Genomic DNA, 26,180 nt, shown 5'->3' with positions numbered 1-26,180 from the left:
GTGAGAAATGAATTTGTGAGTTTTTCACTACCAGAACATGTAAAACACTGAGGCCCTCATTATGACATTGGCGGTAAATCCTGCTTACTGCCACACTGATGGGCGCCAACTTACCGCCGCGGTGGCGAATATCTGTTCACCATATTAGGACACACACACACACCAATCCGACAGAATACAGCCACATACACAAATCCGCCAGACCAAAGGTCAGTGCTAAAGTGGCGGTCCTAAAACCCATACCTTTACGCCAACAAAACAACACCCACCACACTATGACCTACAAATCACCATGGTGGACATTCAACGGTGGTAAACCATTAGCGGTACACATCGCTGCGCTCAAAATGGACTCCCATATACAAAACAACACAACATTGTCCAACACCAAATACACACACATCACACCCACACCACTATAAAACACACACCCACATTACCCACAACCCCTTACAAACACCAGTTGCCACCAGGATATTGAGAAGAAGAGCACAGAAACAACTAGACACACACACCACTTACACTCATACACCCCTCATGCACTCCACATCACACACCCCACCAGATCCCTCAACACACCCTCACCAACACACATCACACAACACCCATGGCACCACAAAGGCACCCCCGTTTCACTGAGGAGGAGTTAAGGGTCAAGGTGGAGGAAATTGTCAGGGTAGAGGCACAGCTGTTTGGAGCAGAGGTACAGCAGATACCCATTGCAAGGAAGATGGAGCTATGGCGGAGAATCGTGGACAGGGTGAACGCCGTGGGACAGCATTGAAGAACAAGGGAAGAGGTGGAACGACCTACGGGGAAGGTACGTTCCATTGCAGCAAGACACCAGCTCACCATACAGAGGACTGGCAGTGGACCCCCACCTCCTCCCCCACAACTCACAGCATGGGAGGAGCAGGTACTGGCAATACTGCATCCTGAGGGACTCGCTGGAGTAGCCAGAGGGCTGGACACTGGTAAGTCAACATTTAATAGTTATCACCCACAATACCTGCATGCCATCTCACACCCTCACCCTCACTCCCATCACTCCACTCCATCCCACACACTGCACCCACACATCTCACTAATCCCAATGCCATACCAATGCATGGACACCCCTCTCAGCCCTGCATGAACACCCATCACCAAAGCATGCACTGCATCAGGAAACTAACAATCCCACAATACATCACCATACACAAGAAAAAGCTGACAGGGCAACACCAACCATAGAGGGGAAGCTATGGAAGTACAAATGTCATACACTTGAAGCACAATACATCATTTACATCCCCACAGGGACCCCAGCCAATGTTAGTGGAGAGGAGGTGCCACCACTATCCAGTCCCCCAACAGAAGAGGTCCACAGTGATGACAGTAACTCTGGACTTCAGGATCTGGAGGACTCACCTGGCCCATCAGGGACCACTGGACAGTCAGTCACCCAAGCCCACTCACAGACCACCACGGAGCCTCCCCCATCATGAACCAAGATTACAGCACCCACCCAGCGCACCCACACCTCTGTCCCCAGGATACGTCAATCAGCAGTGTGCCCACCTGTACAGGGACCCCAGGCCAGATCTCACAGTCAAGACAATCAGGGACTTGGGGTCAGTGGCAGTGGGCACACGGTTTAGGGGACAGAGGCACAGGCCAACAGGGACACTGGGAGGACTGCTGTGCGCCGGGGGGAGGACAGGACCAGGGAACCGACTCTGCAGGAGGCACTCCCTGAGATCCTGGGAGCCTACCAACATTCCCAGGACACGATGGGCCAGATCCTTGCCAACATGCAGGAGAACAGGCGGCTGTAGGAGGGATAGTATCATGGGATCAGAGAGGACTTGCAGGCCATCAACACCACCCTGATCTCCATAGCAGGGGTGCTGGCAGACATAGCCAACATTAAGAGGGAGGCAACAGCAGAGCAGCGGGCCCCTACCACTAGCCAGTTCATTGACCAGCCCTCCACTTCCGCTGCCGCTAGTGGCCAGGAGGCCCACCACAGGGCCCACAGGCCACCAGCATCCCTCCCCCTGCAGAAGGTGAACCACCCCACAGATGTTCCCTGTGAACCAGACAGAAGCCAGAGACAATTGCCAAGACCACCACCAGGAAATTAGACTCTCTTAATTGTCCCCCTTGTGTCCCACTCTGTCACCTTGTCCACCTTGAACTTCCATTGCTCCCCTTCCTATGTCCCCCTTGGACACTGCACCTGTGCTACAAACAGACTGGAACAATACCCTAGACTTTCGTCCACCATCACCCCATTCCATTGCACTTTCCCCTCTAATGTTTAGCACAACAACGAACACCCTTGGATAAAACTTGATTACTAGTATGTCATGTATTGCAAATTTGTATTGATTGAAACAGCTACAACTACTGCAAATGAACTGTACACAGTAAGAGTATTGGCTGAATGACCTGTTGCTGGCTGTTGTGATCACGTTACGACATTGTTGTCATATCATCAACATCTGTAAAATGACAATCCATAGGTAACAGTAAGAAGGTGAAACAAGTGGGTGATGCCAGCATGCCAATGCCACACAGAATACAACAATAGTCATAGAAATGTGAAGTTGCACTGTCTCACCTGTGTGTCATTGGAAGTACTGACGGATCACTAATGTTCTGTTGTCCACATCCTCATCCTCTGCCTCCTCATCCTCACTGTCCTCAGGGTCCTCTGCTATCATAGAGGCATCTCCATTCTCCTCCTCCTACAGAAATGGTACATGGCGTCTGAGGGCCAGGTTGTGCAACATGCAGCATGCCACTACTATCTGGCAGACCTTCTTGGGTGAGTAGCACAGGGATCCACCTGTCAGATGGAGGCACCTGAACCTGGCCTTCAGGAGGCCGAAGTTTCTCTCAATTATCCTTCTGGTTCACCCATGTGCCTCATTGTAATGTACTTCTGCCCTTGTACTGGCATTCCTCACAGGGTTCAGCAGCCACAATAGGTCTGGGTAACCAAAGTCACCTGCAAATATTGAGGGACAACATTTAGCCACACACTATCCTATTTGGCCAACAGCATAGGCATACACCAACATACACTGGGTGGGGACCAAGGCTCACCCATAAGCCACACCCTGTGCCTCTGTAGTTGGGCCATCACATTTGGGATGCTGCTATTCCTCAGGACAAAGGCATCATGCACTGACCCAGGATACTTAGCATTGATGTGGGAGATGTACTGCAAGGGGACAAACGCAACATGTGTCCCGTCAATCGCCCCAATAATATTGAGGATATGTCCCATTGCATAGAGTCCGGCCTTCACAGTGGCCAAATCTTCCACCTGGGGGAAAGCAATGTAGCTGCACATGTGTTTCATCATGGTGGACAAGACTCTTGCCAGCACTATTGAGAACATTGGCTGTGACATTCCTGCTGCCAAGCCCACTGTCACTTGGAAAGTACCAGTTGGCAGAAAATGGAGCACTGATAGAACTTGCACAAGAGGGGGGATCCCAGTTGGATGACGGATAGCTGATATCAGGTCAGGCTCCAACTGGGCACACATTTCTGTGATTGTGGCTCTGTCCAGTCTATAGGTGAGTATTATGTGCCTGTCCACCAGTGCGGCTAAGTCCACCAGGGGTCTGTACATGGGGGTATGTTTCCATCTCCTATTAATCCGCAGCGTTAGGTATCTAAGGGACACAAGAGTGAGTAGGCTGTCACAATTTGAACAACTATACCACAACAGCAGTCCACATCGTGCAATCATGGTTTGGGAAAGTGGAATTTAAAAGTATGTGCTTTTCATCCTCTGACGCAGCAATTATCGATAGGCCTGTTCACCCCTCCTGAAATGGTGACCACCTGTCCTGTGTGGAGGGACAGGTGGAAGTAAGGTAATTCCGCTGATGTTGTGCGCCGTGCCGGTAGGTGGTCGTGAACCGCCATGCAATTCCTCATTGGATAATATTGGGCCCTATGGGGTACAGTGGCCAATGGGGATGTACGCCGGTGGAGACGGTATGCATCGCTATGTACGTGACCGCCATTTTATTTCACATTCCTCACTCGTTTCTTGACCTTCCACAATAGAGGACCTACACTGCATGTGCTGCTGTGACCTGTGTCTGGAACCTACTACGGCCCGTGTGACCAGGGAAAGGGCCCCAGCCTTCACTTCGGAGGAGTTGGAGCGACTGGTGGATGGGGTCCTCCCCAGTACAGACAGCAGACAGCTGTGTGGGCCTCCAGACCAACAGGTGAGTACACTGTGGGCACGATGCATGTGGCATGAATGCATAGAGTAGTGTGTGAAAGCAAAGTGTAAGAGTGGGTGGATGGATTTCCTCTTGGCGGTGTACATGTTGTGAGCTGGCCTATGTGTTTTGCAGTGTAGATGTGGTCGGGTATGGTGGGCCATGTGTGTGACAGGCTGGACTTTTCATTTAATGGAGTTCTGTATGTATTACCTCTGAATGCCAGCGCCCATCAAAAGAAGGGATTATGGCATGCCATTGCCAAGGAGGTGCGGACCCTGGGGGTCTATGGCAGGCGGAGCACCCACTGTCGCAAACGGTGGAAGGACCTGAGACGCTGGGCATGGAAGACCGCAGAGGCCCAGCTGGGGATGGCCTCCCAACGAGAAAGGGGTACCTGTCGGAACCTGACCCTCCTGATGGCCTGCATACTGACGGTGGCCTACCCTGAGCTGGATGGGCGCTTGAGAGCATCACTCAAGCCACAAGGGGGTGAGTACAGTGGGTATCATTACAACTTATGGCTGGTGGGGTGGTTTCCGGGTGGTGGTTGTGTGTTAGCGTGTGCCCTTAAGGCCAGGACAGACATAGGTGTAGCCGTAGGTCCTCTGAAGGGTATGGGTTGCATGGCAAATACAGGTATCCTAGCTTGTTAGTATTCACTTCTAGGCAGGGCTGCACGAGTCCCAGGTGTGCTGCAGTTGGTGGTGTGTGCTCCTCCTCATGCCTTGGTGACTAGCCATATCACTGGTAGTGCAATGCATAGTGCGTAGACCTGTTCCCTGTGTGTGAGGGTGCTGTGTACGCCAACGGTGGTGTTGGTGCAGTCATTGACCCAGTGTATCCTTTGTCTCTCTCCCCCCTTTCTTGTTTTGTCATCCTGTCCTTATGTGCATAAGCATCTTCTGGCGGAGGAGCAGAGGCACCTGCGACAGAGGGAGCTGTATCCCACAGGACCCTGGAGGCAGAGTCCACCGACGCCGAGGGAACCAGTGAGATTGTAGGGGACAACACAGACTCTGCTACCTCCTCTGAAGGGAGCTCCCTGGTGGTGGCGGACACTTCTGTGACCACCCCAGCTGCAGGTACAGCCGCCACCCCTGTACCAGCACCACCTTCCCAGTAGCCCCTCAGCGAGTTGCCTGTGCCCGTTCACCCAGGAGGGTGGGCATCTCCTTCACCCCTGGCACCTCAGGCCCTGCCCCAGTGAGCCCTGCTGCCCGAGTGAGGAGGCTATTGACCTCCTGAGATCCATCTCTGTAGGGCAATCAACCATGGTGAATGCCATCCAGGGGTTGGCATCCCAGATGCAGCAATGCAATGTATTCCTGGAGAGGATTCAAGGTGGATCGATTCAGGCTCTGGCCTCCTCTCTGATGGCAGCAATTGGCCCTGTTTCCACTGTCCCCCCTCCAATTTCCACTTCCCAGTCCCATTCTCCTCAACCCCAACCCATCCCAAGCACACAAACAGATGAGCATGCACACAAGACAACACCCAAGAGTGTCACAGGCAATCACAAGCACCACATTTCCTCCCACAGGTACTCACACAAACACCATACTGTTGCAGACACGACAACATCCACTGCCTCCACTGTCTCCCCCTCCTCCTCCCTCCCAGTTACGTCCACACTCACACCTGCATGCACTACATCAGTATCCACTACCAGCATCACCACACCAAGCAGAACACACACCTCACTGGCAGACAACTCCACAACATCCATGCATGCGTCCCCTCTGTCTTCTCGCACCGTCTCTGCCCCCCCTCCTAAAGGACACAAACGTAAGCACTCAGACACCCAACAGCCATCCACCTCACAACAGCATACAGCCCATGCACCTGCACCCAAATCCAGCGGACATACACCTCCAACAACCACTCCCTTATCCTCCACTCCCATTACTCCTCCCTCCTCCTGCCCCACACGTCCCTAAAAAGCTTTTCCTTTCCCAAATTGACCTCTTCCCTACCCCTCCCCCCGTCCTACACGTATGGGCAGGATACCAAGGACACAGCCCAGCACTTCAGCCAAACAGTCCACGGTGACAGTGATAGCACCACCTACTCGTGGTGGTAAGGATACAAGAGCTACAACACTGAAGGGAAAGAACTCAGCACCATCTGGGATGAAAGTGAAGAGTTCTGCACCAGCTGTGAGGAAAGGGAAGGAGCCTGCACCAGCTGTGAGGAAGGGGAAGGAGCCTGCACCAGCTGTGAGGAAGGGGAAGGAGCTTGCACCACTAGGCAGAGAGGGGACGAGCCCATCCACCCCTGCCAGGAAGGGTAAGGGATCCCCGACCCATTAACAGGAGGACAAGAGGCACTCTACGTTAGCGGAAGCTGTCAAGCTAACACCGCCACCACCACCAGCTGTCACGGAGCCCCCACCGCCAGCCGTGGATGTGCAGCCATCAGTGAGTGCAGGGGCTGCCCGGGAGCCTCCCCCAACCACCACTACCATGCAGCCATCAGTGTGTGCAGGGGTTGCCCAGATGCCTACCCCAACCACCATCAGCATGCAGACATCAGTGAGTGCAGGGGCTGCCCAGGAGCCTCCCCCAACCACCACCACCATGCAGCCATCAGTGTGTGCAGGGGCTACCCAGGAGCCTCCCCCAACCACTACCACCATGCAGCCATCAGTGTGTGCAGGGTCTGCCTGGGAGCCTCCCCAAAACACCACCACCATGCAGCCATTACTGCCAGCGGACGCTATATAGTCCACCCTCCAGGGGCTACTGTGCGGGCTGTCCCCTCCAGAACCAGTGGGCAAGACATTCACTTGAGAGACTGTGGACTTGCACTCCCCAGGACAAAGCAATGGGCATGTTGCCCCCTTCAGAACCAGTGGGCAAGACACCCACTTCAGAGACCTTGGCCTTGCACTCCCCAGGACAAAGCAATGGGCATGTTGCCCCCTCCAGAACTAGTGGGCAAGACACCCACTCCAGAGACTGTGGCCTTGTACTCCCCAGGACAAAGAAATGGGCATGTTACCCCCTCCAGAACCAGTGGGCTTGTTCCCCCATCTGGCTGAGGTGCCCCCCTCCCCCTGAGGTGGCTGCCTATTTGCAAACTGATGCCCCTGCAGTGTTCTATCCGGAAGTGCTCAGGATTCGAGTTGGGCCTTCGACTGTACCCTGTGGACATGTGGGCCCTTTGAGCTTTAGACTGGGCAGTGTCCCTTTTTTGTACATGTGTACATATCTGTTTCATTGCCAATTCAACTTATTAATTTTGATGTTGATCTGATTACAATCACTTTTGTCAATTTCTGTTGTCCTTGCATTATTCTGCCGTTTTTCAGGGACAAATTGTTTTCCGTGTGCAGCTGTGTGTGTTTATGGTGTGTGTGTGTGTCGTGCATGTGTGTGTCACTCGTTTTCCTCTTTCCCTCCTTGTGTGCTAGGCAGCTGTACTCACTGTCATCGTCTTCGTCGGCATTGGTGTTCCACGTGGAGCATAACGTAGAAGTTCATCGCGAAAACTTGCAATTCGGGTTCCATGGCAGCGTGGTTCTTCCCTGTGTTTCCAATGGTGGATGCTTTCACTTTTGCTCTCTGTTTCTGCCAGGCTTTTGTTGGCGTTGGTACCACCCCGGAAAAGGTGGTGGTTTCCTGTGTCAAAATATGGTGGGTGGAACTTTGTCTTCTGCCTGGCTGTTGGCGGCTACTGCCACGGTGACTGTAGTTTCCCCCCTGGCGGTTGGTGTGGTACATTGGCTGTCAATGGGAGATATCACCGCCATGGTCATAATTTGGCGGTAATTACCGCCAGCCTGTTGGCGGTAATTACTGCCACTTTATCACCCACCACCAGAGTCGTAATGAGGGCCTTAGTTGCATGTCCTGCCTTTTACTTACATAGTACCCTGCCCTACAGGTCACCTAAGGCCTACCTTAGGGGTGACATATGTAGAAAGGGGGGAGTTTATGGCTTAGCAAGTAGTTTAAATGCCAAGTCGTAGTGGCTTGCAATGAGAGGCCTGAGACATGGTTAATGGGCTACGTATGTAGGTGGCACAATCAGTGCTACAGGCCTCTAGTAGCATTTGATTTACAGGCCCTGGGCACCTCTACTCACTTTACTAGGGACTTGCAGGTAAATTAAATATGCCAGTTGGGATAAGATTCACTTTTACCATGTTTAGGGGTGAGAGCACATGCGCTTTAGCACTGGTCAGCAGTGGTAAAGTGCGCAGAGTCCTAAAACCAGCAAAAATAGCATCAGAAAAATGGAGGGAGGTAGGCAAAAAGTTGGGTGAAGACCACCCTAAGGCTATCAGCTCTTACAGGTTAATTTTACCAGATTGAAATGGCAGTTTGAAACTGTACACCCAGGTTAAAGGCATGCTTGGAGACAGGTTTCACAGAGCTAATTTAGTGGGCGACACCAAGGGTGCTGGAGACAACTACTGCCATTTAAATTGCAGGCCTTGTGTACATGTGGTACCATGTACTAGTGACTTATAAGCAAACTAAAGGTGCTAATGAGAGGTATACAAATTCTAACAAGTTTTACAGAAGAGAGCACAAGCACTTTACTACTAGTTAGCCGGGGTAAAGGGGTAAAGTATGGCCAGCAAAACCAGGTTCAGCAAAAGAAGGCAAAATTCTGGGGGAATACCACACAAAATATGGTCATCTCAACATGGCCCAATGACAAACATGGCCCACTGACAAACACTCTTTTGTGAGAGTTGGCCAAGATGGATCTTTAAGTAGTCTAACCAAAGTATACCACTTGCGATTCCTCTTCTGCCTTTCTGTGAGTGGTGCTGTGTGAAAGACATAACTAGGTGGGAATTACTAACACAGAGGCACTTTTGGAGGTGGTGAGTTTTGTAAAGGGCAGAGAACACATTGCAGCAGGTACACTTTCATGCCAGAGGAGTAATACTCTGGTCCTTTTCCAGACTCACATCCAAGGTTATTCTACTACTGAGTTGGCTTCCTCCACAATCTCAATTGAACCATTATTGGAGGACTACCTCTGGCTAGCGATGACATTGTGACTCCTACACCACTTCTAAGCCTGTACTGAGGCATGCATTGGAAGCAGTTGGACCTGCAGGGACCTAGACCAGGAGGGAATGGGTGTTTTGCAGATGATACTGAGGGCCAGATTTAAGAAAAGTGGAGCAGCACCACTTTTCTTGCACCCCTTAGCACCCCCTAAAATCCCCATGTGTGCGCTGTATCTAAGATAGGATATAGGGAACTAGTGTCAAAATATTTGATGCTAGTTCGGGGCTTTGCAGGATTAGCGTAAAAAAATGTGAAGCTAATCCTGCAAAGTCTGGTGAGGCCCACTGTAAACAATAGTGTGTCTCCTTTTAACTCCTGCTCTGAGCTGAAATGCTGCAAATAATGACACAAAGAAATCTCTTAGATGCCTGGTGCGGGCATAATGTAGAGCAGAGGGTTACAAAGTGGCGCAATGCATGCATTGTAAATTTGGTGCTGCGATTTTGGTCTCGTTGGGCCACATCAGTGTAAAAAAAAAAATGCTTATGTGGTGGAAGGAGGTGCTAGGGGCTTCTAAATCTGCCCGAGTACCTGAACCTGTGACCCAGGGTAGGTTCCTATGTTCACTGGCTGCCAGCTTATCTCATGGCCACACTGGACTAAAACATCAGTGGCAAAGAAGTACAGAGAGTATTGTCCAGGAGCACTTCCAGTCACCTTTGTGGTTTGCACATCAACATTGTTTTCATGTATAACCTCCTGTCTCTCCTGTCCCAAAACATGGCTCCTCTGCCCAACCACATGGGGCCAGGAATCTGGTTAGAGGAGCACAAGATGCCTGGCACCCCTTAAGGGGTACTGCTCTCCCATCTGCCATAGACTCACTGGTGCATTGATGGGGATACTAGGAATAACTGTGTCCTCAATGCCAGACATTTGGGTCAGCTAAGCCCCAAGTGTATTGGTGTATTGGAAAGATAACAAGCTGAAGCCTTAATACTCCTGAGTTAAAAGGAACAAGATGGCATTTGGAATTGCAGCATCCATAGTAAGTCAAATGGTAAGATGGAACTGATTGGTGCTCTACTCACAGATAAGAGCCAAGATTAACCGATATGCAGATAACCAACAACTCTATTTGAAAGTCTCCTCTGCTTTAGATATCCAGCACCTTACACACTGCCTGCACATCATCAAGATCTGGATGTCCAGTCTACCTGTAGCTCATCCCAATCAAGACTGACTCCTGTTATTTGCCAAGAACAACAAACAAGGAACAGCAAACACCTAGGTCAACTTTAACTTAAAGCCAACTCACTTGGATTCAACATAAGCAACAACCTCACTGAAGCTCACAGGATGACATTGCCAAAAGAATAAATACTGCATGATGGCAGCTCTCTCATCTAAATAAAGTGAAACTTTTTATTCCAGAAGGTGACTTCAAAACTGCTGTTTCAGCCATTATACGCTTGCATCTGGATGGTGGTAATGTCATGCCCCATAGCCTCCCAGGCTCCACACTGTCACTCCTCAAGGGTAACCTACAAACCACAGCAAATCTCATTCTGCACCTGAAGAAATATGGCCACATCATTTGCATACTGATGGAATTCTATTGGCTCCCCTTGTGGCCTGCACCATCTTCAAATTTAGCTGCATCATTTACAAAGCCATCACAACCAGCTACCCTGCTTAACTTGTAGACAAGCTCACCCTCTCTGGTGGTTCTCAATACACACACAGTCAGGCCTTTTCCATCTATCCACCCAAGATCTGGAACAACCTCTCCGCATCATTGAGCCCTGTCCAAATGATGCTCCAATTTAGGAAAGAGTTGAACACTCTCCTCTTTAAAGATTACTATATCACAATTCAAAAACTATTCAGAAACCATCTATCTCTACTATTATTATTCAACTTTATGTTTGTTTTTGACCCTGTACAGTGCTCTGCTGCCTTTATTTATGCTCATGCTATAGAAATGACATGCACATACAGTACATAACAACAACGTACAGGTTTCATTTAATTAACACCCTACCTTAGCAGCTTGATGGGGGGTGGGTGCTACTAGGCAGTTTTTTTGTAAAAAGTTGTTTATAGCTCTTTTGACTTTGATCAGAAGCTCTGGGCTCCTACAGAAATGCTCATGATAGGACTGCTTGCAGTGGAAGGAAAGGGGCTGGGAAACAGTGAGGATAGAGTGAAAATGGATGAATGGATGGAAGCATAGATATATGGATGAATATAAGGAGGATGGTTGGATGAAAACAATGGCTTGGATGAATGGACAGAATGACGGATGCTGCAGAATGGGTGAATGGAGAAAAGGACAGAGGGATAGGTGGAGGATGAATGAATGAATGGATGGATGGATAAATTGATAGATGGATGGATGGGTGGATGGACGGACGGATGGATAGATGGATATAAAAGATAGAGTGATGGGCAAAATAATGGAAGGAAAAGGGTGATGGATGGTAAAATGAAAGTGTGGCTGATTGGATAAAAAGGAAGAAAGAAGACAAAGAAGGATAAGAGAAGAAACTTTAGATAAAACGAAGGATATTGAGAAGGAAGGATAAGTGGAAAAAGACAGAAATAATGAGTGATGGATGGATGCATGAATGGATGGATGGAGAGAAGAATGGTGGACGAGGGAGAGGAGGAAGATGGATGATGGTGATTGGAAAGAATGATGACTGGAAAGGATGAATTCATGGAGAAAAAATATAGAGTGATGAATGGAAGGAAAGAGCAAATAGGATGGGTGGATAGGGAGGTGCAAAGATACAAAGTCAGAAGGGGAAATGATAGTTAAAAAGGAAGAAGGCATAAGTCAAAGAAGTATGGAGAGAGGCATGGATAAAGAAGGACAGAGTGAGAAGGAAGGACGGTTGAAAAAACAGAAAGCTGGAGAAGAAAAAGGTACAGAAAGCAGTGCAAGAAGGAAGGAAATTTACAAGGAAAAGGAAGAAGGACTGGAGATAAAAATGGGGAAAGACTGAAAGATGGGTGGACAGGAAGAGGGAAATGTAAGAATGTCAGAACTCCGTTAGTATAAGCAGTCTCCTGAATGACTACCAGGTTTCTTGTCTCACCCGCTCAATAAATGCTATTTGGCACATTGTTCAAAGTGAGGGGGGTAATTTATTGTTCTGACTACTCTCTTGACAAAGTAGATTGTCACTGAGACATACACAGGGTAATGCAATTTAATTTACAATGTGAACAGAAGACTAAAAGTAGTTGAAAGATAGCAAAAGCAATAGAAACATACTATTATAGTTTGGTGATGTGGGAAGACAATGTATATCTATGGTGGTAACATTTTGAAGATTTTCTAATTTTTCTCAGTGAGCATCAAGGCTAGGTCACTACTTTCATGTGGCATAAAAGGAGGGCCTGGACTGTGCCCCGCAGGAGGGGCATCAGTGAATTAAGATTGATGCATGCAATATTGAAACATAAAAATATTGGAAAATAAATATTATTAACAAAAATATCACCTTCCTATAGTTAACTTAGAAAATCATAAATATCAAGAACACAAATATTGTTCGTATAAAATATAGATTTTTATTTATATCACAAACCCAAATACCAGAAACAAAAATATTTTCACCTTTAAATAAACATATAGGGGGTTATTCTAACTTTGGAGGAGGTGTTAATCCGTCCCAAAAGTGACGGAAAAGTGACGGATTTACCACCAGCAGTATTACGAGTCCATTATATCCTATGGAACTCGTAATACGGCTGGTGGTATATCCGTCACTTTACCGTCACTTTTGGGACGGATTAACACTCCTCCACAGTTAGAATAACCCCCATAATATGTCAAAAATATTGATTCACAGAACAACAACTAAATAATGTTGCCAAACGCACTACATTATCATTAGTAAGTATAAAAAAACACTTTTATGTAAAATAATTATTTAAAAACACAAAATATTTTATACACATGTTTAAAATAAAAATACATATAATACATTACCACAATAGCTGCAATTCACCCCAATAAAATATATAACTCAAATCATAACAATACAACCAAAAGAATTTGATACAAACATTTATACAACAACCTAAATATTAACAAATACATGTACAAATGAAATGACATTAAAAATTATCAAACTATATATCAAACATTATAAATAAAATCTAAATGAGCTTTTACCTTAGAAGGACATAACTGATAGAAAATTCAAATGAACACTAAACGTGCCAATTAAATCAACTATAAACAACCTTACCCAATACAATAAGACAATTAAATCAGCAAAATAATAGACACACTAATTTTATCAACTAAATACTTCAAAAATGGCAAACACTGCAAGAGAGGAAACTTTGCCAGATTCTCTGACCAGGCCCTTACATATGAAATATGTATACATCATGACAACTACCTAATGAAGTAAGTAAAACATATTTAAACTGAAACATATTTGTAAATAAATTTGAAAATGTAAAGTAGCAAATAATTATCAAAACACTTTCCAACTTCTATTTTCTTACATGTAGTTCTTAAAAGAAAACACTATGACTTCAAATAGTAATAAGCTGCCAGAAAAAAAAACAACTATGACAAACCAGCAAAAGATATAATAAAGTAAGTATACATAAATTATTAAATAACATAAACTCATCCCAATAGTGAGTAAAAATAAACCTAATTAACTCATTTTCTACTACCAACAAATTAGCATGTAACATTAAAAGGAAATGTTTTCCTTCTTACAAAAATAAAAGGACTTGCTCCACATTAGTACTCCCCAAAGAAAACCTCAAAACAGTATGAATCATCTAAAAAGAACGTACATTAAGTATAAACAACAGAAGTAGTTGCAAAATTGTATATGTAAATAACAAACATATACTGTAAACATTAAAAAATTATATCTATTTATAGTATTACACTACTTTCTGATACAATGACAGAGAGAGCTAAATATATAACATTTCAGAAAGGAAAGCAACTACTATGTCACATGGGCTACAGCTAGAACCAAGAAAGTGCACTGACAGAAAATGTGAATTGGAAATGAACCAAATATTATTCTAATGCATGTTATGGGGGCACTAAACATTTTATGTTGTAATTCATACAAGAGGGCATAACCCCCTGTGATGCTCTTGTTTAAACTAAGAGGAAACAATGCCAAATAATGCAGCACTCTTAGTCTGAGTAATGAATTTATTAAGGCACTACCCAGATATCAAATAAAAGCACAAAAATATATGAAAATAAGCAGTTAGCTCAAATGAACTGAAACATGTGAATCACAGCAGTTAAACAATCACAAGCAATAATGTGCAAAAGAGCATCAGTGAATATGTATACATACATATATTTAAGCTAAATAATTAGGAATTAAAATGCATTATCATGGGTGTTAAATTCATCATCCCTGCCAGCACCAAGCCACGGAACCCTGAAACGGCTGAGACAGGAGACCTTCTCCAAATGGGATTTTCCTGGGCACTGCATCTACTCCACAAGAGAGTTCCTCCCTCAGTTTCCTCATCTTTTAGACCTTAAACTAACTCAAGATGAAGATTCTAGTAACCCTCCTCCTTTTAGTTCTGGAATTCAAACACTGGCTGTGCTTGGTCTGCGTCAAAAACAGGCAAAGGAATGGGTCCAGCCCCAATGCACATTCCAGAGACAGGGCTGTACCTTTCCCTGATGGAAACATTCCCAGCCTGAGACTTTCTTATCAGGTCCGCATCCCCTATATTATGTTCCAACTCAGAATTACCCTGTTGTGGTGAGAAAAGCACAAACACGTTATGTGATAAAACAAGCTTGGTGTGGAAAAACGCTGTGCCGCCACTGTGATGGCACCGGAAGCTAAGCACAAAATGAGTCAATGGTCAAGATGGAGTCGGTGGTCAAATACACATACCATTACACTCCACCTTTTGACCAGTGATTCACATAACATACTGGTCTGAAAGTAACCCTTTTTGGTCTAAACGTATTAACTAGGTTAGGTATGAATTGAATACAGCAACATAGCATTATTATGATGCAAATTACTATAAGTATTCCACCTAAAATAGAATGAAGTCGGCCAAAATCAGGCAGCCAGCTAAATAACCAGTCCTACCACCTTTTGTCTACATATTGCTTCACTCCCATCACCAATTTGTGCAAGGCTTCAGTGTGAGACTGGATAGACTTAGAATGGTTTGACAGGTTAAAATAAAACATGCCTTCAAATTCTGAGCATCCATGGTCATGCTTCAACAATAAGTAGTCAATAACTGCTCTCTGTTGCAATGCAGCTTTTCTAGTGCCTCGTATATCCAGTAATAGTTCTGTTTTAGCAATAGATGTGTTGTTAATGTTTTTAACCATCAAACATACTAGTTTGTTAATAACTCAAGTATTATAAACAGCTAATCATAGAGCTCCTACTATAGAATGGCTTAGGCTTACATATTCTGACTTAGATAATAACTGAACTTCAGAGTCACTGTCTTCGCTTAAATGAACTGTTTCCCTTGTGCTTTGAGTGTGTAATACGGAGTGAAATGAAAGCATCATGAGTCCTAGCCACGTAAATCACTCGGTCCTCTAGTTATATTTGCAGGAATGTAAGTATATGTGATATTTCCACAAGAAAATAACCATCCAATAGGTAATGTGACATACTTGATGTGACTCGCAACAGACAATATATTCTTGCAAGACGTTATTATTTACATTTTTACACATTTTATTGCTTCTTCGTTGACAGAGTACTCATTGATTGATCTGAATCTCTTGAGGAGAATCCTTTGCTACTTCAAGGAGCATTTGAGCACACTTTCCGATTTTGTAAGTGTCACATGTTAGATTGTACCAAACATTGCCGGCAGTAATACTATAAATTATCACTTGTGTCAGGTTATCCCATTTTTCATCTATCATCTCTTAGCAAAACCACCAGTATTTATAAGGTGTAAAATGAGTCAGTACATCACTTTCTTCCACCGCTCCATCCTTGTTGGTGGCATTAAATATTTGCAGCAAAATGCTGACAGGAGCTGGTATGGCAACTAAGCAAGTAGGAATGACATCAATGGTGCTTTTCATGTTTGTCATTCAAAAATCCGATCTGTTGAGCACAGTTTGTGCTAGGTAAGTTCTGATGTTATAGGGTTGGTGCAACAGAGATGTCAATTGGTGCTGTTGGTTGATTAATTTGTAGCAGGGGGCTTTCGGTTCCTCCTGACCCCGCTCGGATGAATCTGAGCAAAGACCACTCAGCACAATCACCACAAAGACACCTCGTAGTATGATCTGTAAAAGAGACAAGTATGACTATTTTCACAGATAGCATTTATCAGCTGGTACATGTTCCCATTTCTCATTTCCTGGTTTCATCACTAACAAAACATTGTATTTTCTCTTTGCTATGATTTCTGCTGGTTCACCACACCTTAGCACCAGGATTTTTGTCAGTTGGGTCAAAGTCTACCTCCCCATGCACTGTAAGAAGAGGTGGGGTCCCCTTTTTAACTATTCTGCTATACACTGGAATGATTGCCACTTGAGCAATTCTGTCTCCAGGTTGTATTATCAAATCAGTGTCCCCATTGTTCAGTAAGATTGTTTTAATTTCTCATTGGTAGTCTGCATCGATCACTCCCCCCAAGACCTGAATATCCTTGAGTGCCAACCTAGATCGAGGAGCAATCAATCTGAAATGCTCAGGGGAATTTATTTCCCAACATCTGTTTCAATTAAGACTATGGGGCTCATGACGAGCTTGGCAATCCTGTGACCGCCATGTTGGCGGTGGACGTCTGCTCACCAATAGGCTGGAGGAGAAAACCCCCAAATTATAAGGTTGGTGGTGGTGCGTACAGAAGACCCCCAAGGCCAGCACCGCCGGTGTGGTCAGACTGCTGTGGTCGATTTGAGCCACCAATAGTCTGGCGGAGACCAGGTTTCCACTGGAATCATTATGAAGTTGCACACCACCAACATTTCTGCTGCGATCGGAACACCAGGTGGAAACGAACAGTATAAAAGGAAACACTTACCTTCAGGAAGCCATACTTATCCGGAGTCGCCATGGAGCCACAACTAGACATCATCCCATTGCTCCCACTCACCGAAAGACAACAGAATCATTGCCAACGAGGAAAACAACAACCATAAGTACACACACTCACCTGTTATATTTATGTATTGTAAAAAAAATTACAGTTACATAACATACCATAGGGAAGGGGTTGCGAGGGCTACACTTACATGTAACAGTACAGTGATACACACTCACATACAGCAACAAAGACATCTACACATACACAGCACGCACACTGCAGCCAACACACACACAGTTACACACGGCAACACAGCACAGACTCAGCCTCAGACAATCCCACACAACATTCAAACTCATACAAAACAACACCACAACCTTACAAATATAAACACATGTCAAACACTCACAACCGATACTGGCCAGGAAGTCAACTCACATACAACACAATGTACAACCATCTGTGATGGAACGATGGAACACACACTCTTACAACATCATACAACCTAGCAATCGACACACACACACAGTACATCTAACCTATCATGCCATGTACAATACACACAGACTCAAACAGTCAAAACACACAAAGCCACACAGCACAACAACATACACATATCAACACAAACACAACACAATACAATGACAGCAACATTTCTGCTAGATACACATGTCCATCACACAACACACACCCTATCCCTGGGGGACAATAGCACTGAACCCAACCTCACAGACTGCTCAAACAATACAGGAAGGACAAGCAGCACACACACACAAATATTTGCACACATCCGATGACATCCAGAACAAGTCAAACCTAGAAAAGGAAGTGCAAGACAAAGATGTAACCAGAAACACCAACAACTGTTGGATTTAATGTCAGAAATGTAAAAAATGAATAAGATTGTCCAAGGGTATGGCCAGTCCATAGTCCATATTTTGAGCACCAACACACATATTGTTGCCCCAACTTGACTTCTGACTGCCTGTAACCTCCACAGGTAGGGCATCAAGGGGGCAGGCAGGTACCTCAGGGGTTCTTGGGGGGCTATGGGGGAGGAGGTTTGGGCATAGGCTTGGAAGTGGGGGTTTAGGCGTAGGGTTCGGAGGGGGTTGGATCTTTTTGGGAGTGGTGGACTTCTTTTTGGGAGGGGCATGGGTGCTGGCAGGGTGTAAGGGACGCCTTGGAGGTGAAGGGGATAGCCTTGGGGGGAACAGATCTCTTGGGGGTGTCATGGGGAAAGTACAGGGAAAAGGTTAAACTTGGAAAGGAAAACTTATTTTGACACATGGGGATGGTCATCAGAAGGGGGTTGGGTAAGGAGGGTGAGGGAGTGGTTGTCTGACATTTAGGTGTGGATGTCTTGGGTGTGTGTTTGTGGAAGGTGTGCTTGTGGGTGGTGGGTGTCTGTTGGGTGGGTGAGTGAGGGCGTTTATGTGTCTTGGGCTAGGGGACTGGAGGTGCTGGGAGATGTTGTGGTGGGTGGCTGTCAGGGTGGTGACTGCAGGTATGGTGGATGTGCTACATGTAGGCGTGTCAGTGGTTGTGGTGTCTATGGGTGTGGTGACTGGGGTGGATGTCTGAGGGTCTGCTGAGGTGCTGTCTGCTGGTAGGATAGATGTGGTGTCTGGATCAGTGAATGTTGCTGTGGTATCTGCAGGTGTTTCAGGTGTTGTGTCTGTGATGCTGGGGTGGTGGGGGTGTCAGGGCAGGTCATGACTGTTGCTGTGCCTGCAGGTGTTTGTGTGCATGGCGGTGGTGCTATTTGTGGTGCTTATGTTTGAGTGTGATACCCTTGTTTGTTGAGGTGGAGCCATGTAAGTCTGTTTGTGTGCTTTGGCTGGGTCGAGGAAGGGGGAATTCGGACTGGGAAGAGGAATGTGGAGGGGGAGAGTAGACAAAAGGTAAATGTCTGCCGTCAGTGTGGAGGCCAGAGCCTGAAAAGATTTCTGTAAGCCAGCTAGTGCACCAGGAATGCACTCCAGGAACTCATTGCTCTGTTGGATTTCAGTTGCCAATCCCTGAATGGCATTCACAATGGTTGACTGACCTACCAATAGTCTCCTCACTGAGGGCATCAGGGCTAACAGGGGCTGGAGGAGAGGTGCCTGTGGCAAAGGAGACGCCCACCCTCTTGAATGGGCGGGCACAACCACCTGGGTGGGGAGCTACAATGAGAGCGGTGATAGAAAGGGAGGTGACAGATAGAGATGGTACAGAACTGTTCCTAGATGGGTCCACCACCATTAGGGAGTGGCCACTGGAGGAAAATTCAGAAGAAGATGTAGTTGATCTGGTCTCCCCTGTGGCACTCCCCTTGCCTTGCCTTGACTTCCCCTTGCCTTCGGTATTGCCTCGGTATTGGTGGTGTTGTTACCAGAGGTCCTGTGGCCAGATACTTCCCCACTCGGCTGTGCCCCGTCTCTTTCACCTGCTGGTGCTGATGCTGAAAGTAGATAGTGAAGTATGGTCATCACATTCACAAGATAACACATCCATCATACATTACACATAAGTCTTATTACATCCACTTCACCAACACCCCCAGGTAGTGCCAGTAAAGTACCAACATAATGTCACAACAAAATATGATGTATGTCCCTCAATAAAAACATTGCGATACACCAGCTAAGCTAACTAACTCACACCTATATTACCATGAATTAAGTTGACCAATCACACTGACCATACTATGGCAAGGTGACTTTGCCACATGATGCAGGTTCCCCTACCACACCAACTTAGTCAAGCACCAAACAAGCAATAGTTTGGAAATTTGAGATGATAACATTTCATTAATCAAAAACACATACTCAGCACATACAAATATTTCAGCCTGTTGTCATGTACCAGGCAGACACATGGTGGAAAGCAAGCCTTGTGTAAACAAGCTATACCTTCTCCATTTCACATAATTACTACCATACACTAAGGGCACATGCAAACATGTAAAACCTCAAATTGTCACTCGTCATTTTTAGGTCAAGTAGTCAGAACACATTACACACATACATGCACCAATAGTGATGAATCAATGTGGACTAAGGCATCTGGGTCACTGGTCTTCTGAAAACAAACTTTATCAGTCATGTAAGAGCCAAGTAAGCTCAGACCAATGTCCCACATACAACCACAAGTTGTCAATAAAGTGTACCTTACAAATGGATCATTCGACTGTACAGGAAGGTGACAATCAGTCCTACTAATCATGTAATTAGGCCATCAATGGGCCACTGACTAAGACATCAGACATGGCAAGCCTTACATCTGTCTGTGGAGAATTCCTAGAGCCAAAGCACATGTGATGCCAACATAACAGGTACACCAACTATGATGCAAGCCAAAAGCCTGGATACACTTACAATGCTACTCACATGTGCATATGAACTAAGACACCTGCACCACAAAGGTGTAATTGACAATATTAGGTTCCCAAACAGCCAGGTCTCTGTTGACATATCCTTCATAACAACAGCAGGTAGATAAAACTATTTACAATGTTGATTCAAGATTGACCCTTTCAATTGACACATGGTGTTGACAATTATCCGTCATGAATATAACTGTGAATAGGCTACCATTGCCTATGTATCATGGCTACAACAGTATGCCCAAGGACAATGCTGTGTAGCCACATTCCAATAACAGAACATTAGCATGGTAGTAACATTCCTAGCCTTAGACACAAATATATGTGTCCACATAGGAATGTGGCAACAACTTAATGGTAGTCAACATGCATAGTGTTAACTCTGATGAAACATCACAGATGTCTTTGTGCATCCCTCACTTACCAAGGGGGATTAATTTGCAAGAGGTGTGGAGATATTAACCTTGAATGCCATGTGATATGTCAGATAGACATCACAGCGTCACATGATGCTGTCACTTCTCAGAAACTGTAAGTAAATGATTGATGACTTGATTCTGTCTGACTCTATGTTCCACATAGACTAGAATCTTTAGACATTGTACAGGACAGAGAGCAATGACCTACACACCTTACCATCAAGACATTTGGTGGGACTTAACAATACCACCTTTTGGTGGGAATTAACAATCACCAGAGTAGGAGAAGCTGTGTAGGGGTACACATATGAAACAGTCATATATGCACCCTTATATTCTATGATACTAAGGGGGCAACATAGTAGAGTAACATATCTCAAAATATTTTTTTATGTGCACACCTCTGTGCTATGGATGGTTGCTGTACATCAATGTGTACTTAGGAGATCTGTGACACTTTGCACTTACCACATTGTCAGAGCTAACAATCTGTAACATCACCCAATCACCTGGTAAAGGGACAAACATGTATTAGGTCTGTACTTACTCCCTTGTGGCTGCTGTGCTGCCTTTAAATGCTCATCCAACTCAGGGTAGAACACTGCCAAAATGCAAGCCATTAGGGGGGTCAGGGTCCGAAGGGCACCCCATCCTCATTTGGAGGACATCCCCAGCTGGGCCTCTGAGGTCTTCCAGGCCCAGCGTCTCAGGTCCTCCCACCTCCGCTGGCTGTGGACCCCAGGGTCCGCACTTTCTTGGTGATGGCATGCCAAAACCCCTTCTTCTAATGAGTGTTGACTTGCATATATGACATAGACAAAATCAAATGTAATGCCCACATGTACCATACTAAAACAGACAAGGTAACCAACAAGTTAGTACAACAAGCCAAACACAGACAGTCTTGAACATCCTCTTAACTGATAGATGAGCATATACAATGAGGGCATTTGTGAGGACGAAACAGGCAGACAACATGCATCTCCAGCACCAGCTGTCATGTTATCACATATGTGCAGACAGCAAACACATATGAAAATATGATTTTTCAGGAGTCTGGTATATCAACTCCACCAACCATGTCCAACAGTCACAAGGTGCGCCAGGGAACATACATCAAACACTCTCCACAATGTCTCAGGACTCAAAATCTGTCACCAAACATAAGTACATGCCCAGGAAGTCACCCATTCTATTACAACCTTGGCACCCTGTAGACTTTAAGGACACTGTCAGATACATTGTCCATCAGCCTTTGCTTAGTATAAGGAAGTATAGTTGAACTAATGAGACATATTGCACATTGTGCATGTACCTGCTGCTCTGGTGACCTCCTCCACCGGCTTCTTCAGCTCCTCAGGGGAGACGGCAGGGGCCCTATCAGCTGTAGGACATGGCATGATTGCTCCCAGAGGCTGTACACAGCAGCTCAGGTCATGGAGGTTTTGCTGGCAGCAGTGACAGGAGTGAAGTGAGAGATGCAGTATGAGATGGCGGTCACATCCGCCATGTAAGACACCGTCACTGCCGACAGACATCGCCATTTGCCTACCGCCATGACAACTTCTGCCGGCGGATGAAGGTCATTTCCTAATGTCCAGTAGAGTAGATAAGGCAGTTGCCATTTTAAGGTTCTTTGATGTTTGGAGAACTTAATTTATGTTGTATCACAATCTGTGAAACATGTCTACGAAATAGTTTTCAGTGCTGGCTTTGACCAACCATGTATGAAAACGCAGATTTAATAGACATGTTGTAATATTTATGTGATAAAGTAATGTATAATTAGTGGCATAGGCTGCACCCTCATGGCAATTAGATAATATTTGTGCCTTTTAAATGTGAAACATGGGAAGAATGTCAATGTCACAGAGACTTTTGGTGACATGCGTATCCATTTCCAAGTCATGATAGGGGAAAGAGGATGAGATCAGAGTAATGAGCCATTATTTCCCTAGGTATGTGCTGTGTACCATGTTTCTACTTTATCATTTGGCATGCCCGAGCATTATGTGTGGCATATGTATCTTGACACTGACAATGGACACAATGAGTGATCGACATAACTTATTGTTTTCTCTCACATAGTTACCCTGGCATGAGAATAAGCAGACAACCTCCAGTGTACCGTCCACTAGCAGACCTGAAGACCATGGAGGATCGACATGCCATTCAGATCTACCACCTAGATAGGCAGACAAACATGGATCTCTGTTGTCAGTTGGAACCAGATCTGATGCCTGCCATTCATCATCCCAATAGCATACCACCCATTGTACAAGTCATGTCAGTGCTGCCCTTCCTGGCCACAGGGTCCTTTCAAAATACTGTGGCCCTAAATGCAGGGATGTCTCAGCCTATGTTCAGTCTGGTCTTGAAGGCTGTACTGTCTGTATTGTTGAAACACTTGGACAGCTACATATGATTTCCACAACGTGACGATTTCGCCCATGTGAAGGCTGAATTTTATGCTTTGCTACACATCCCAGATGTAGTGGGAGCCATTGATGGAACCCATGTTGCCTTGGTTCCCCTAAATGACAATGAACAGGTGTATCAGAATAGGAAGAACTTCCACTCCATAAATATCCAAGTAGTCTGTTTGGCAGACTTCTAAATTTCACAAGTTTGTGCAAGGTACCCGGGTTCAGTCCATCATGCCTTCATCGTGCGGAACAGCAATATCCCACTGCTGATGACACATCAGTACACAGAGAGGGCCTGACTGGTTGGTAAGTCATACATGTGATGTGTGTCAGTATCTTATGTTTGCTGCCAAATGTTAGGATGTCCAAGATTTATGTTTGCACACATGTAACGATTCCTTACAGGGGTTCTGGTTACCCAAACTGTCCCTGGTTGTTGACACCAGTGAGGTACCCACCACACCAGGTGAGGTCTGCTTCAATGAGGCCCACGGAAGGATAAGGCGTGTTGTGGAGCGGACCTTTGGGCTGTTGCACTGACAAGTCTGGTGGAGCCCTCCTCTACTCATCCGCCAAAGTGTGTCAAATCATTGTGGCCTGCTGCAGGCTCCCCAACCTCGCCCTGAGACGTCAGATCCCACATATACCAGATGAGGGGGAGGCAGCAGTTCCACTGTGTGAGAATGCAGAAATGCCATGTGCGGATGACAGTGATGGGGATGAAGGTGGAGACATCCGGTCAGATCTCATCAATCAGTACTTCAACTTACTGTAGGTATGTGTTGGTCTGTAAAATGATTGACTCAGTGGGGTATTGGTGGGCTTAGAGATGTTTGAGAAAGGTCTTTGTATGAACATCAGATAGGTCATTAGTTGCTTAGCAGTATATAGCTCAGGTGTGCCGGCAAAATAGTACAAGGATTTGTGAGTATCGTGATGATCTCCTTTGTTAATGTTTGTCACAATGCACAATCAGCATTACCATTGTATTTATGACATGTCCTTATAGGTCTGTATTACCATTACCTGCCTATACCTTTTGTTTTACAATTTTACTTTGCAGATTTCTTCACAATGTCATCCTCATGTGGTCAATTCCGAATTGTGTCACTGGCAGGTGGGATTTGAAGATCTGACATCTGAAGTGAACATGGATAGATCCAAGTACTGTATGGCATTATATTGGTGTTGTCTGAGTTCCATGCCCAGGCTGTCAGGACAGCGGGATGGCAGTGTTCTGTTCAACACAATAGACCTGTAGGCCATATAATCTGGGTCCAATGGTGTCATATGTGTGGTCTTGTGTCTATGACACATGTCATCCTGTGCAATCCATAACCTCAACCTTCTCATTGGTTTGATAATGGTACTATCTTACTTGTATGTAGCTGTCACTGTTTCCTCATTGCAGGCCACTATGCATGTTTGTGAAGACTGACATAGGTGAGTAGCATGCCTACAGATACCTGACTATGGTAAGTAGAAGGTTCCATGACTGGGGACATTTGTGTAGACCTCTGTACGTATTGTGAGGTATGGTCATTTGGGAGGTATGGTATGGGTATGTGATAAGGCTTTAGCTGATGACACATTGAACTAATCTGTTTGCCTATTTGGATAGACAAAGACTAACATGTCCCTAACTTCAGTATTCTGTGTGGTGTTATTTATTCACACGTATGCTGAAGGACAAATTTTTGAAGATGTACTTCACCATGTGATCATTGGCATGCCATCAACCTATATGCAGGAAAGTGCTATAAATGGGGATTGAAGATTTCCATTTGTATCATTGTGTATTGATTGAACCCAGATTTAACAGTACATGTGAGATGGGACTTAACAGATTTGGTACATTTGGAAATATACTGTATAGGCAACACATTTCACAAATCATTGTTCAATAGAGATGAAAAAGGACTCTCAAACATATGTTGGTTGGTGGTTTAGTTGTGTTTATTTACAAGTACACATGAAAATGAAAGGAATGGGATCAAATCAAAAAGTGAAAACAGTGAAGGGTTCAGTCACAGTGGATGTAATCATCAGGTAGCTACAACATTTGGAGTTTCAAGTCCAATGTCCTTGTACCATTGGAAAATGGAGAGTGGTCAAAAAACAGTCAACATGGTGTATCAGTGACACACAAGGGTAACAAATGACTAGAGGATCACTTCCTGGCAGTTAATAAAGTCTTGGCATCTGCTCATCTCGGATGTTTTGGTTGACGGCAATGTTTCCAAGGGGTTTTTCAGCTACAGAGGCAGGGGTGTCTGAGGCATGTCCTTTCCCTGGCAGAGCCCCATTCCACTGGCTACCACAGATGACGAAGGGGCTGATGTTACATGGCCAATGGAAGTGGACGCTGTTGTGGACAAACCCTACTCAGGGTGGTGTCAATGTCTCTCAGCACCCCTATTATGGCAGCCAGCTGGGCGTTTTGGGCCTCCCACTTTTGCATAACTTCTTGGTGGTTGGCCCTCTGCAACTGATTTATCTCCCCCATCATGGCAAGTACCTGACCCATCACGGCTTGGGACTGTATTAAGCTCTTAAGACTTGGGGGATGGTGTCCTGGTCTCTAGCAGTCTCAATCCGCTGGCCCACACGATCCCTCCCATGTACCCTACCCCCATGTGCCTGTGCCCTAGGCACAGTTTGCCCACTGCCACTGGTGCCAGATCCTTCATTGCCTGGGTTTTCTA

The sequence above is a fragment of the Pleurodeles waltl genome, chromosome 5 (assembly GCF_031143425.1).
Source record: "Pleurodeles waltl isolate 20211129_DDA chromosome 5, aPleWal1.hap1.20221129, whole genome shotgun sequence".
Taxonomy (NCBI): domain Eukaryota; kingdom Metazoa; phylum Chordata; class Amphibia; order Caudata; family Salamandridae; genus Pleurodeles; species Pleurodeles waltl.
The sequence above is the reverse complement of the archived record's forward strand: the minus strand, read 5'-3'. Positions refer to the sequence as shown.